Here is a 14,646-nt window from a genome sequence, read left to right as displayed (position 1 = left end):
GGTGTCACTCGATACAAGAAGAGGAAGAAAGCTCCTCGAAAAGTGGTGTGGTACTTTCCGATCACTCCTCATCTGCAGCTGTATTTCACGGACCCTAAGCTAGCAAAGCTCCTGCATTGGCACGTGGATAGGGAGGAGAAGAAGCAAGAAGATGATGGAAATGATCCGGAGATAAATAAAAAAGACAAGATGCTGAGTCACCCTAAGGATGCGAGCCAGTGGCAAGCGTTGAACTTCGAACAACCAAAATTTGGGGACGATCCAAGGAACATCGTGCTGGGCGCGAGCACTGATGGAGTCAATCCGTTTGGCAGCCAGAGAAGCACACATAACACCTGGCATGTGTTTGTGTGGATGTACAACCTTCCCCCTGGTTGTGCATGAAGAGGAAGTACATTCACATGACTATGCTAATTGAAGGGCCGAAACAACTAGGGAACAACATCAATCTGTATCTGGGGCTGCTGAATGAAGAGCTAGACACGCTATGGAAAACGCCAGCCAATACATGGGACGCCGCAGAGAAAGAATATTTCCTTATGAGAGCCGCACTACTCACGACGGTGCACGACTACCTCGGTTACGGATATCTCACGGGGCAGGTGGTCCACGGATTTTCAGGATGTGTCAGGTGTATGCTTGACACAACGTATCGCTAGTTAGATAGAGATCCTGGGTCTTCGAAAACCATGTTCATGGGACATCGAAGGTGGTTTCGTGACGATGACCCATGGAGAAAACACAAGGATCTGTTCGATGGTGAAACCGAACCCCGAAGACGCCCGCATACGAGGAGCGGCGAGGAAATAGATGAGCTGTTGAAAAATTGGAAAGATTGCCCACTGCCGAGAAAGAAGCAAAAGGCGCCAGAGCCGGGAAAGAAGTGAAAGGCACCAGAGCCACTGCTGAAGGTATGGAAAATGAGGTCTGTTTTCTGGGACATGCCGTACTGGAAGATCCACCATGTGCCTCACAGCCTTGATGTCATGCATATCACGAAGAACGTGTGCGAGAGTTTGCTTGGTACCCTGCTCAACATGCCAGAGAGGACCAAAGATGGGCCAAAAGCATGGGAAGACTTGAAATCAATGGGCATCAGGGAGGAGCTTCACACTAATGATGGTGATGATGATGATGATGATGATGAGGTGAAGCAGGACACGGAAAGTCATCGCAAAGGCAAAAAGGCCAAGAAGACCGGAAATGACTACCCTCCCGCGTGCTTCACTCTAAATCAGGAGGAGATCGAGCAGTTTTTCACCCGCCTCGTAGGAGTAAAACTTCCTTACGGTTACGCGGGGAAGATAAGTAGATACCTAGACTCAGGGAAGCAGAAGTTCAGCGGGATGAAGTCTCACGACTGTCACGTGCTGATGATGCAGATACTTCCAGTTGCAATCCGTGGGATCAGGGACGCGCACATCCGTGAAACGCTACTTGGCCTATGCAACTTTTTTGACGTCATCTCTCAGAAGTCGGTTGGTGTGAGGCAACTCAGAAGGCTACAGGAAGAGATCGTGGTGATACTATGTGAGCTTGAGATGTACTTCCCGCCCGCATTCTTCGATGTTATGGTGCATCTGCTGGTCCATATCGTGGAGGATATCATCCAGCTTGGGCCGACGTTCCTGTACAGCATGATGCCGTTCGAAAGGATGAATGGTCTCATTAAAGGATACGTTCGCAACATGTCACGTCCAGAGGGAAGCATAGCCAGGGGCTTTCTGACCTAAGAGTGCATCTCCTACTGCACGAATTATCTAGGCATCGAGAACCCCGTTGGTCTGCCCATCAACAGGCACCTCGGCAGGCTCGCTGGATGGGATCACCGCGAGGGGTGCCGTGAAATGCATGTCGACTTCGAGGGTCGACTCGCCGACTTTGAAAGGGCAAACTTAGTCGCGCTACAACACATAGACGTGGTCGATCCATGGGTGGTAGAGCACAAAACCTTTATTGAGAAGACGCACAATGACCGAGGCCAACAGAGGACGGACGGAGATATAATCAAAGAGCACAACTCATGTTTCACGTGTTGGTTCAAGGAGAAGCTTCTGTCGTACCCTTTACATGAGGATTCTTCCGCGGAAGAAAAACTCATATTCGCCTTGTCATGGGGCGTCGAGCACAACCTGATGACCTATGAGGCGTACGATATCAACGGCTACACATTCTACACCGAGGACAAGGACATGAAGAGCGATGGTTATCAGAACTCTGGGGTAACGATGGAATCCTATACCGGTAACGACAAGGACAAATACTACGGAAGGATCGAGGAGATCTGGGAGCTGAGCTATGCTGGAGAGAAAGTCCCGATGTTCCGTGTCAGATGGGCCAAGAGCTTCATAAAAGAAGACCAGTATTTCACCACCCTGGTTATACCTGAAGCCAAATCCAAGACCGCAGGCGCAAACGTCACCGCGAAAAATGAGCCATGGGTACTGGCTTCCCAAGTGGACCAATGCTTCTTCATTACCGACCCGTCAAAGCCTAGTCGTGTTGTCGTGAGGAGAGGCAAAAGGAAGATCATCAGAATGGATGGAGTCGCCAATGAGCAAGACTTTGACAAGTACGGCGACCCGAAGATGGAACATGACGACGACGATGAAGTGCCATACACCACAAGAAGAAGCAGGACCACCCTACCTAAAGGACGTCCGTTCAACAGAAGAACTCCATTTGTGAAAAAGAAGGGGAAGAAGATTGTGAAAAGATAGCTATGTAAGATCGATTGTATTTAAATCGTAGTCTTCATTTCTCAATTGTATTTCGACATTTTGAAATGTTATTTCTTCTGTTCTAGTCCTCATGAATATTGAATTTGTTAATATTTTTTGAACTCATGAATATTTTTAAATTTCACGGGCACTTTTTGAATTCATGAATATTCTTCAAATTTGATGATATTTTTTCATATTCATAAATGTTTTACCAATTCACAAATGAATGCAACTAAAAATCCAAAAAAAATATTGATGATATTTTTAAATAACAAATTTGATGATATTTAAAAAAATTGATGATGTCTTCTGTTCTAGTCCTCATGAAAATAACAAATTTGATAAAAAAACAAATTATTAGATTCAACAAAAAATAATGAAAAAAAGTTACTAATGGCGCACCAGAGGAGGGTGCGCCATTGCTATCAGAAAAAAGTTACTAATGGCGCACCAGAGGATGGTGCGCCATTGCTATCAGTGTTTTCATGGCGCACCCCTAGATGGTGCGCCATTACTAACATCCCCCTTCTAGCTGGATACCCCTTCGCCTGATCCCCCTTCCCTCTCCCTCGCCAGATCCCCCTTCCCTCCCTTGCCACACCCGCTCCGACGACCCCCGCGCCCGCTCCACACCGGCTCTGGCTCCCCTATTGGATAAGGCCGAGACAGACCCCTGTGCAAACCATAGCACCTCCCCACTTCCCCTCCCCTCGCTGCTTCGCCCGACTAGGTCGTCGCCGTCACCGCATCGTCCCCGCAACCACTATCGTCCCCGCACCCCACCATGGAGTCCAGGAGCTCTGCAGTGTTCTTCTACGTCATCTGCGGCCACCCGTTCGAGCTCGACGACTCTGCATCGTGCGGATCGAGGTCTTCTTCCACCTCCGGCCACCGCGTCCTCACCGTCGATCCGCGTCACCTCTTCAACCCCGGCCCCGCACGAGCTCGCCATTGTCTTCCTCTCGGTGAGCTGCACCGGTTCCCCTCCCCCCCCCTTCGATTTCGTCGCCGTAGACTGTCGCACCACTCCGCCCCAGCTCCTGGTTGCCGCCCCCCGTGGCCGTGCTCCCCTCGGCCCCTAGCTGCGCCCTGGCCCTGCCCAGGCGTGCTCACCGCACCGCGACCGTGCCTCCACTATGCTCGGGCCGCGCCCAGCCATATCACATGTGTTCTAGATGAGCTGCTGCAAGTTAGTTCCCCTTAGACTACATTCTAGATTGCATAGCATAACTCCAGAATTTTTCATTGCACACTTGCGCATATATTTCTGTTGTGATCATAACTCTAGAATTTATTTATCTATGATTCGTATTGGGTTAAAAACTGGGGTGACTCTGGCTGTAAACTGAACTTGGTTCGGTTAAAAACTGCACTGTCAAATCTGGACAGCAAGCTTATATCTGAAAAATGAATTAGCTAGGCTCAGAATTTTGAGTTGGCCCCTTTACATAAGTTTTAGATAAAGTTTCAAGTTTTCTTTGGAGTATTTATTTTTGTTGTTTGGATGTACGGTTTAAGAGCAGCTATCAGTTTAGTTTGCTATCCCGAAATATATGTTCCTGGGTACAGTGTTTTGAGGTGGTATTAAAATAAAGTTACAACATGAAACTTTTAGAGGCTGTTCTGTAGATACTTAAAACACATATCACTTGTCAGGTCTCATTCGGTATATTAAATCCTATGAAATTGTCAAAGTGGGATGTACTATGTTGGACAAAATTTTATGTTTGTACTTGGGTGAATGTAACCAGACTTATACTCTCAGATTTTGTCATAGTTGATGGTGTGAGGACTTATAATGTGATAAAGTATATACGTTGTTGCAACACCTCCATATGAAAGTAGAGGCACATTGTGGTGCTAGTTTGCTGGGTTTTGTCTCCGACCATCGTGTCGTGATGATTTTGCAGGTACCCCGAGAGTCCCTTGAGTTTGCCGAAATGTCGATTAACTTCCGTTCCGGCAAATTCGGGTACTCCATATGTCCTATTTTCAGCAAAGGTCATGCTGAAATTTTCCGTGAATTTTAGCATGACTTTGCTAAAATAGGACATATGGGGTACTTATGACTAATGCACGGGCCGAGGTATCTTAGTACTTAATTAAGTAGGATCAACTGCCTCTTGTGTTATGCATGGGCCTCAGTGTCGACAAACCCTAAATGATAAAACCTTGGCTTTTAGGGTGCCTCAGTGTCGATAAAAACCTAAATGATGAAAGCTTAGGCTTTTAGGGTGCCTCGGCATCGACAAACCCTAAATGATAAAAGCTTAGCTTTTAGGATGCCACGGTGTCGACAAACCCTAAATGATGAGACCATGATCTTGTTCCTTGATAATAACCAACTTTTTGACCAATTTTTTTCCTATTTAGAGCGAAACATGGCCCACAACGATGAGGCCGACGGTTCGGGCAAGGCTTTTTGGGAGCTATCCCAGGAGATGGAAGAAGAACCTCACCGCTATGAGGACGCCACGGAAGACACCGATCCCGACTACACAACCCCTAGTGGCGTCGGGGATGACACCACTGATGGTGCCGCCGAGGATGCCACCACTGATGATGGCGGCGCACGCACAGATGGCAGCCAACCGAAGAGGCAATGGAAGGACCGGCGCCCGAACGTGCTCGACACCCTCAAGGAGGAATTTACTAAAGTGTCCTCCAAGGGGCAAACAACGGCGCCCAAAGAAATAGTCAAGGGGTACGTGGGACAGCTCGGGTGCATTCTCCGGAGCACCGTCTCGATCAACACTGAGAACCTAAGGCATCGTGACCAAGGGAATTTGCACAACCTCCTCTTCACGAAGCTGCACAAACGATACAAGTTCCCCGGTGACTTTGCAAACACACGCCTCTCAGGGAATAAAGTGAATAGTGCCACCCTCATGAAGATGAGCACGGCCCTGGCTACTTGGAGAGCCTCGGTGAAGAGCATGATTGAAAAAGGTGATAGTTATGAGAAGATCAAGGAGAAAAATCCTTCGATCAGCGAAGATGACTACCGGGAGTTCAAGATCAAGTGCGAGAGCAACGCATCTGCGGAATCAAGTCAGTGGGGGACAGAGATGCTGGACTTGAACTTAGGGGTCCACAAACTCAGTCTCGGCGGTTACAGAGTGGCGGAACCTATATGGGACAAGGAGGATGCGGAGCGTGCCGAGCAAGGCCTACCACCCCTCTTCGAGAAATACCGTGACAAGCAGACCAGGAACTATGTCAGGGCCCGGTACAAGATTGACCCGGTAACCAAGGAGCTTACCACGGATCCGAAGACCAAGGCTCTTGAGCGTGTTCTGGTAAGGAATAAACCCCCGCGTAATTAGCTCCATATGGTTGCATTCGAATTAATGAAGCCAAATTTCTAAATGGTTCACGTTCCTTCCGCAGGACACTAAAAGCAGTAGCGCGGGGTCGTCTCAGAGCTCCCCTTTCGACACCCCTTTAAATAGGGCGTTGAACGTAATGAAAAACAAGGATAAGCTCAGTAAGCTGATGTCAGCTGGTCGTGTGGCCGACAAAGGCTTGTCCACGAAATGGTCGGAGTACTATACCGCTGGGCGAAAGGAGAGAAAGACCAGCTTGGAAAGCCAGGAACGCGAGGTTCAACAACTAAAGCCACAAGTGGCACGGATTCCGGAGATCATCGAAGAGCAAGTGTGAGACCAACTGGGAGCGACGATCACCACCATTATGCCTACCTTGGTTTCTGGGCTGTAGGCGTGGATTGCAGGCGGCCAACAGGGGCCGTCCCCCCGATTCCCAGTTTCACGGGCAGCAACTCGCGCAACGCGCCGGCGGCACCAGTGGTGTCTCCGGCGGAGGTGGCATTGGTGTCTCCTGCGGCGGCGGCGGCATTGTAGCTTAATACACCCAGGTGTGGGAAGAATACATCGGCCGGCACCTCCACAGCAAGCGGCCCCTCCGTCACTTGCATGCCCGCCGTTGGCGGTGCCTCGACATTAGTCGAGCTCGACGCCACCACGGTAACTAATTATGCCTCTTGGTCGATGACTTCATCTCCTTGCCTTTGATTGGGCATGCCTAACACCCTACATGTTTTCGCAGGGCGCCGCTGATGTTCCGTGCACTCTCCTGCACTTCGTGAACAACGAGTTGGTCGATGTCGGCAAGGGCACAATCGTTCAATCGGGCAGCCGCATGTTCCACGGTAATCAGATGCCACCCACCGTTTATAGGGTTCAACTGGTTCGGGTGTTGTCGGGCTTCGACGACATGTTACCTCCGTATCGACCCCATGGGGCCGGTGAAGATGATGTGATGACCCTCAGCGCCTTCATAAGTTGGCCCATGCTTTGGCCGAAGAGCCAGATTCATTTGGGAGCGGAGGACACCACCCCACAGACAACACCGCCAGCCGTGCCGGTGCCAAGCCATGGCAAGACCCTCGCAACGCTACCGGACATGCCGGACATGGATATGGCACAGGATCCGGACATGCATATGGCACATGATCTGGATGACGACGATGGTACATTTACCAATGTCGATAAGTACTTCAACAAACATGGGTACGGTGACGAATTCTTGGGGCCTCCTTCTCAAGAACCCAACACTGCAAAAAGACGATCTAGCTAGTACCGCGGAGAAACGCAGTTGCAATAGGCGTCATCTGGCGTTCAGTTCTCAGGAAACGCCTCCAGCTGCCGCCTTCACCGAGCCTCGGATAGCCGAGGTGCAAAATATTATCAGCCCCAACACACTCAAGAAGGCTGTCTGTGAGCAGAACTCGATCCCATTATAGTAGAAGAAGAAGGGATGGAAAAGAAAGAGTAACAAGGCTGCAAGCCAGCCGGCACCGAGTATGATCCGTGCTCAAGACTGGCCACCTTCACCTAAGGATATCTCGAGGAGGGTGCATGTGGCGGGTAGGCTGATGCTACCGACTAATCTGCTCAATGCTGCAACCGGTGCTATGCGGAGTCTGCATGACAGTGTTCTTTCTTTCGAGAAGCGGCATCTCCGAGAGAATGATGTGGCATACCCGGTTTTCATGGCCAAGGTGCCAGAGGGCAAGGGCTTTGTGGATAGCGCCATCGGGGGTATGATCGTCCTGCGGTTTGATGACATCTTCGCTATGTTTAACCTTCATCCACTGCACTACACCTTCGTTCGACTATTTTTGCTGAGTATGGAGATGCGGATCATTAGAGACAAGACCCCAGACATCGTGATAGTCGACCCCTTCTACATGCGTGCCAAGATCTTGGGCAGCGCTGGGGACCGGCAAGTCGCCAGTTCATACCTTGAAGGCGTCATTCTGGCAAACCCAGATAAAGATAACTTCCTCGTGCCTTACTTTCCCGAGTAAGTCATCCCCTCACCGCCCCGTAACATATGATTTCTTAGATTTCGATAGTTCTTTTTTTTCTAACATTCCGTGTTTTGTGCAGTGACACACATTGCACACTCATCCTCTTAAGCCCGAAATATTCCATGGCCACGTATTTTGACTCGGACTGTCAGTCGAAGAAAGACTACACAAATATCAAGAATGTTCTTGATGATGTTCTCCCCGGCTACGCCAGATCTGGAGGCACCTTCAGCAGGCCAATTCGTAGGTACGACAAGCACGTGTTCACCCACAAAACGACGTTCCCCTGCATCAAGCAGCCGCCTGGCGGTCAGAAGGATGCCTACTACGCCCTCCATCACATGCGGGCGATCGTACGGGACCATAATCACCTTCTGCTACCAAATAATCTCAAAGATTGGGCCGCAAGATTGTCGGCAATCCAGGACGCGGACATCAAACAAGAATTCTTTCGCATGCAGTCGGAGTTTGTGGAAATCATCCATCAAGATGTCCTTCATACCTCGGGGCAGTTCTACCTTAGATATCAACCATCAAACAGTGAGATAGAAACAACGCTACAAATGCAGGCTGACAATGCCCGTGATTTCATGACCATCACGACAGATAGTGGCTTCATCCATGCTCCGGTCCTTGAGTCGAGTCGAAAGTAGTGATGCTATGTGTAGTTCTGAAATATCTATTAGCTCATGTTGTAATTAAACTTTAATGAACTTGTATGTCTCTTTGGTTTGGACAGTCACTCAACTTATATGTAATTGATGCTATTTATTAGTAGGACCATGAATCGTGCTATTAATGTCTTGCTTTTCTCTTCCGATCCTTTTGTTGCATACTTATATATTACTTACGTATTGTCTGTGAATTGCTACTAACCTTTTGTTTGGCTAGTGCATAGAGATTCCGTCGTATGTTGTGTACAAGGGTAAGGTTCACAGAGTCTACGACGACTGGGAGGAGTGTCGGAGATAGGTTCACCGTTTCAGCGGTAATAGTTACAAAGGGTACACCACTAGGGCGGAGGCGGAAGCTAGATACGTGCGCTATCTAGCGGGAGAGAGGAGGGAGCGGAGGAGGAACCGGATGAAGACCAGTTTCATCGCGATGATGCTAATCGTGATGACCACAGCTCTCTTCTATGTGATGGTAATTTAGATGATCGGTATCGACTTGTAATGTGAAGACAAACTCGCTACTTGCGGTCTCGAGACTTGTAATGTTCTAACTTTGTTCGGTATTTTGAATTCGGAGACTAGCTAATATGATGAATTGTATTCGGAGACTAATCTTCTATTGTATTCAATAAATCTGCTATTGCTGTGTGGTGATGTCTATATTCTATGCAGTAATATATTTTGTAACCTGTGCAAATATGAGAAAGGAAAAAAATAATTTCTAATATTCATACTAGTGGCGCACCATACAGCACATTAGTGGTGCACTGCTGTAAAAATACTAGTGGCACTTTGTCTGTTAATGCGCCATTAGTAACCCAGAGAAGAAGGTAAATAAATATGGCCCCCTGGGAGGCATACTAATGGCGCACTGCCTGGTGCGCCACTACTGTCTGATATACTAATGGCGCACCAGGGGTGCGCCATTAGTATTAGTTACCAATGGCGTGACGATAGTGGCGTACCTGTAGTGCGCCATTAATGGCCAAAACAGGTGCGCCACTAACAGGCCTTTTCCTAGTAGTGTCGGGCTACCCTTTCTTGAACTGTGTTGAAGTGCTATCGGTTATGTCTATTATTTTGTCGGCCTGTTAACTTCCACCACTACTAGGAAAAGGGCTATAGATAGGATTCACACTAATGGCGCACCAGGGAAGTAGTGCGCCACTACTATATACTAATGGCACACCAGTTGGTGATGCGCCATTAGTGTGGAAGACACTAATAGCGCACCAGAAAATAGGTGCGCCACTAGTGATAATTTTTTTATTTTTACATACATACTAATGGCGCATCCTACCGAAGTGCGCCATTACTAGTTCTAACTAGTAATGGCGCACCAGACATGGAGTGCGCCAGTACTGAATTTTTTTATTCTTTTTTTTTGCAAAACTACTAATGGCGCACCGCCTCACAGTACGCCATTACTAGTTTAAACTATTAATGGCGCACCCTGTAAAAGCGCGCCATTAGTATATATATATATATATATATATATATATATATATATATATTACTTTTCTGCAAAACTACTAATGGCGCACCACCTGCAGATGCGCCATTAGTAACCAGGGTTACTAATGGCGCATTTGCAGGTGGTGTGCCATTAGTAACCTGGGACCCCAACAAGATATTTTGGACAGCCCCACACCTACCCACTCACTTTCCCCACTTCATTCCCTCCACCTCCTTCTCCAAGCTTTCGGCTGCCTCCTCCTCCTCACCTAATTTCCACCATAGATTCATCAAAATTAAGTGGTGAAATTACCTTTTTTTGATAGGTAAGTAAGGGGAAAGCTATCTTCCTGATGTAGATCTACTTTTTTTCTCCCTAGCTTGCTCCAACAACGTGCACATGCACTTTTTGTGGCCTAGCTAGATCTATGTATGTTTGTGGTGTTGCATGTGTTTGTGGTGTTGCATATATGTTTGTGTTTGCAGGTACCGGTATTTGAAATGCGATAGTTGCCAATATTTTGTCGAAATGTTGATTCATTTCCGTTTCGGCGAGAATTTTGGCACTATGCATTCTTTTTGGTCCTATTTTTAGGGAAGGTCGTGCCAAAAAATTTCTTGGTTCTAAAATATCGTTTTGCTCTACCCCGCAGGCGACCATGGTCCGCACGATGACCGAAGGCATCATGAATAGGTTTTTGAGCTCTGCGACGGCCGAGATGCTTCAAAAGAACTAGACGGAGATAAGATGTCCGTGCCGAAGATGCAAGCTGAAGAGCCTTATTGCGGACCCGGATTCCGGGCAGGTGCAGGACCACCTGCTCTTGCGTGGTTTCATGGATGGCTATCGGTGGCAAGGTGATGAAGATGACTATGAAGTCATCCATGGGGGCCGGGCAAGAAATGAGGAAGGGCAACAAGACAAGTACCACCGCGGCGAGGGCGGGCGAGAAGACGAAGAATCTCCAGGACATGATCACGACGGTGATGCTGTACACAGTCATCATGTAGAAGATGTCGTACATGATGATGAGGAAGATCAAGACAAAGGGCATGATCATGAAGATGAAGATGCTGGAGCAGAAGACGATGGAGGCTGGGTGTAGGACCCTCATATTCAAGAGCTACTTCTCAAGCAGACGGATAACGCAAGAGCTGCCGCCCGAGAGAAAGCCAAGATGGATCAACTGGAGATAGACGCGGTTACTCCATTGTATGAAGGATGCAGGCCCGAGGATACCCGCCTGAAAGTAACGCTCATGGCTCTGGAGATGAAGGTAAAACACAAAATGACCGACGCATGCTTCGACGAGAACATGTCATTCTGGCACGAACGTCTTCCCAAGGGGAACAAGTGCCCGAACAGTTTCGAGGAGGCGAAGAAAATCGTGTGTCCTCTGGATTTACCGCACGTGAAATACCATGTGTGCATGAACAATTGCATCATTTATCGGGACGAGCACGCGGAGTCTACCATATGTCCGGTGTGCGGCGTCACTCGATACAAGAAGAGGAAGAAAGCTCCTCGAAAATCGGTGTGGTACTTTCCGATCACTCCTCGTCTGCAGCGGTATTTCGCGGACCCTAAGGTAGCAAAGCTCCTGCGTTGGCACGCGGATAGGGAGGAGAAGAAGCGGGAAGATGACGGAAATGATCCGGAGATAAATAAAAAGACAAGATGCTGAGTCACCCTAAGGATGCGATCCAGTGGCAAGCGTTGAACTTCGAATACCCAAAATTTGGGAAGGATCCAAGGAACATCGTGCTGGGCGCGAGCACCGATGGAGTCAATCCGTTTGGCAGCCAGAGAAGCACACATAGCACGTGGCCTATGTTTGTGTGGATGTACAACCTTCCCCCTGGTTGTGCATGAAGAGGAAGTACATTCACATGAGTATGCTAATTGAAGGGCCGAAACAACCAGGGAACGACATAAATCTGTATCTGGGGCTGCTGAAAGAGGAGCTAGACACGCTGTGGAAAATGCCAGCCAATACGTGGGACGCCGCAGAGAAAGAATATTTCCCAATGAGAGCCGCACTGCTCACGACGGTGCACGACTATCTCGGTTACGGATATCTCGCGGGGCAGGTAGTCCACGGATTTTCTGGATGTGCAAGGTGCATGGATGACACAACTTATCGCCAGCTAGATAGAGATCCTAGGTCTTCGAAAACCGTGTTCATGGGACATTAAAGGTGGCTTCGCGACGATGACCCATGGAGGAAACGCAAGGATCTGTTCGATGGTGAAACCGAACCCCGAAAACGCCCGCGTACGAGGAGCGGCGAGGAAATAGACGAGCTGTTGAAAAATTGGAAAGATTGCCCACTGCTGGGAAAGAAGCAAAAGGCGCCAGAGCCAGGAAAGAAGCGAAAGGTGCCAGAGCCGCTGCTGAAGGTATGGGAAACGAGGTCTGTTTTCTGGGACTTGCCATACTGGAAGATCCACCGTGTGCCTCACAGCCTTGATGCCATGCATATCATGAAGAACCTGTGCGAGAGTCTGCTTGGTACCCTGCTCAACATGCCAGAGAGGACCAAAGATGGGCCGAAAGCAAGGGCAGACTTGAAATCAATGGGCATCAGGCAGGAGCTTCATGCTAATGATGATGATGATGATGATGATGAGGCGAAGCAGGACACAGAAACTCGTCGCAAAGGCAAAAAGGCCAAGAAGACCGGAAGTGACTACCCTCCCGCGTGCTTCACTCTAAGTCAGGAGGAGATCGAGCAGTTTTTCACCTGCCTCGTAGGAGTAAAACTTCCTTACGGTTACGTGGGGAAGATAAGCAGATACCTAGACCCAGCGAAGCAGAAGTTCAGCGGTATCAAGTCTCACGATTGTCACATGTTGATGACGTAGTTACTTCCAGTCGCAATTTGTGGGATCATGGACGCGCACGTCCGTGAAACGCTATTTGGCCTATGAAACTTTTTGGACGTCATCTCTCAGAAGTCGATTGGCGTGAGGCAACTCAGAAGGCTACAGGAAGAGATCGTGGTGATACTATGCGATCTTGAGATGTACTTCCTGCCCGCATTCTTCGACGTTATGGTGCATCTGCTGGTCCATATCGTGGAGGATATCATCCAACTCGGGCCGACGTTCCTGCACAGCATGATGCCATTCGAAAGGATGAATGGTGTCATCAAAGGATACGTTCGCAACATGTCACGTCCAGAGGGAAGTATAGCCACGGGCTTTCTAACCGAAGAGTTCATCTCCTACTGCACGAATTATCTAGCCATCGAGAACCCCGTTGGTCTGCCCGTCAACAGGCACCTTGGCAGGCTCGCTGGATGGGGTCACCGTGAGGGTCGCCGCGAAATGCATGTCGACTTCGAGGGTCGACTCGCCGACTTTGAAAGAGCAAACCTAGTCGCGCTACAACACATAGACGTGCTCGATCCTTGGGTGGTAGAGCACAAAACCTTTATTGAGAAGACGTACAATGACCGAGGCCAACAGAGGACGGATGGAGATATAATCAAAGAGCACAACTCATGTTTCACGCGTTGGTTCAAGCAGAAGCTTCTGTCGTACCCTTTACATGAGGATTCTTCCGCGGAAGAACAACTCATATTCGCCTTGTCACAGGGCGCCGAGCACAACCTGATGACCTATGAGGCGTACGATATCAACGGCTACACATTCTACACCGAGAACAAGGACATGAAGAGCGATGGTTATCAGAACTCCGCGGTAACGATGGAATCCTACACCGGTAACGACAAGGACAGATACTACGGAAGGATCGAGGAGATCTGGGAGCTGAGCTACGCTGGAGAGAAGGTCCCGATGTTCCATGTCATATGGGCCAAGAGCGTCCTAAAAGAAGACCGGTATTTCACCACCATGGTTATACCCGAAGCCAAATCCAAGACCGCGGGCGCAAACGTCACCGTGAAAAATGAGCCATGGGTACTGGCTTCCCAAGTGGACCAATGCTTCTTCATTACCGACCCGTCAAAGCCCAGTCGTGTTGTCGTGAGGAGAGGCAAAAGGAAGATCATCGGAATGGATGGAGTAGCCAATGAGCAAGACTTCGACAAGTACGGCGACCCGAAGATCGAACATGACGACGACGATGAAGTAGCATCACACACCACAAGAAGAAGCAGGACCACCCTACCTAAAGGACGTCCGTTCCACAGAATAACTCCATTTGCGAAAAACAAGGGCAAGAAGATTGTGAACAGATAGCTAGCTAAGATCGATTGTATTTAAATCGTAGTCTTCATTTCTCGATTGTATTTCATGGGCACTTTTTGATATCATGAATATTTTTAAATTTCACAGGCACTTTTTGAATTCATGAGGACACTCGATCTCAATCCCCCTCCACCGCCGCCGACGAGCACCCGGCCCCCCGCACCCTCCCCCGCTCCACCGCCGCCAACGGGCACCCCCCGCACCCTCCCCCACTCCATCGCCGCCAACGGGCACCCCCGCACCC

This window comes from Triticum aestivum, chromosome 4A (assembly GCF_018294505.1).
Source record: "Triticum aestivum cultivar Chinese Spring chromosome 4A, IWGSC CS RefSeq v2.1, whole genome shotgun sequence".
In the NCBI taxonomy this organism is placed as follows: domain Eukaryota; kingdom Viridiplantae; phylum Streptophyta; class Magnoliopsida; order Poales; family Poaceae; genus Triticum; species Triticum aestivum.
Note: the sequence above shows the minus strand (reverse complement) of the source record.